Source organism: Propithecus coquereli, unplaced genomic scaffold (genome assembly GCF_000956105.1).
Source record: "Propithecus coquereli isolate 6110/MARCELLA unplaced genomic scaffold, Pcoq_1.0 Scaffold174, whole genome shotgun sequence".
NCBI classification, from domain to species: domain Eukaryota; kingdom Metazoa; phylum Chordata; class Mammalia; order Primates; family Indriidae; genus Propithecus; species Propithecus coquereli.
Window position 1 is genome coordinate 2,724,902 of NW_012142080.1, and position 522 is coordinate 2,725,423.

Genomic DNA, 522 nt, shown 5'->3' on the forward strand with positions numbered 1-522 from the left:
AATCTGGTAGTTTTCTTTTAATTTTGTTTATGACATTTTTGATGTACTGATTTGTCATTTTTTTTATAATTACATCAGGCCTTCTATTTAAAATGCATTTCATTAAATTTAAGTACAGTCATGCACATTTTGGTCAATATATTGCATCAAAATGCAACACAATACTCACCTGTTTATGGAGATGCTGTTGTAAACAAACCTACTGGGCTGCCAATCATATAAAAGTATAATACATACAATTATGTATAGTAGGTAGTACTTGATAGTGGTAATAAACCACCATGTTACTGGTTTATGTATACTATACTTTTTCTCATTATTTTCTCATTATTTCTCCTACTAATAAAACAAAGTTAACTGTAAAACAACACTAAGCAGATCCTTCAGGAGGTATTTCAGAAGGAGGAACTGTTATCGTAGGAGATGTCGGTTCCACATGTATTATTGCCCCTGAACACCTTCCAGTGGGACGAGATGTGGAGGTGGAACACAGTGATATTAGTGATTGATGATTGTGACCCC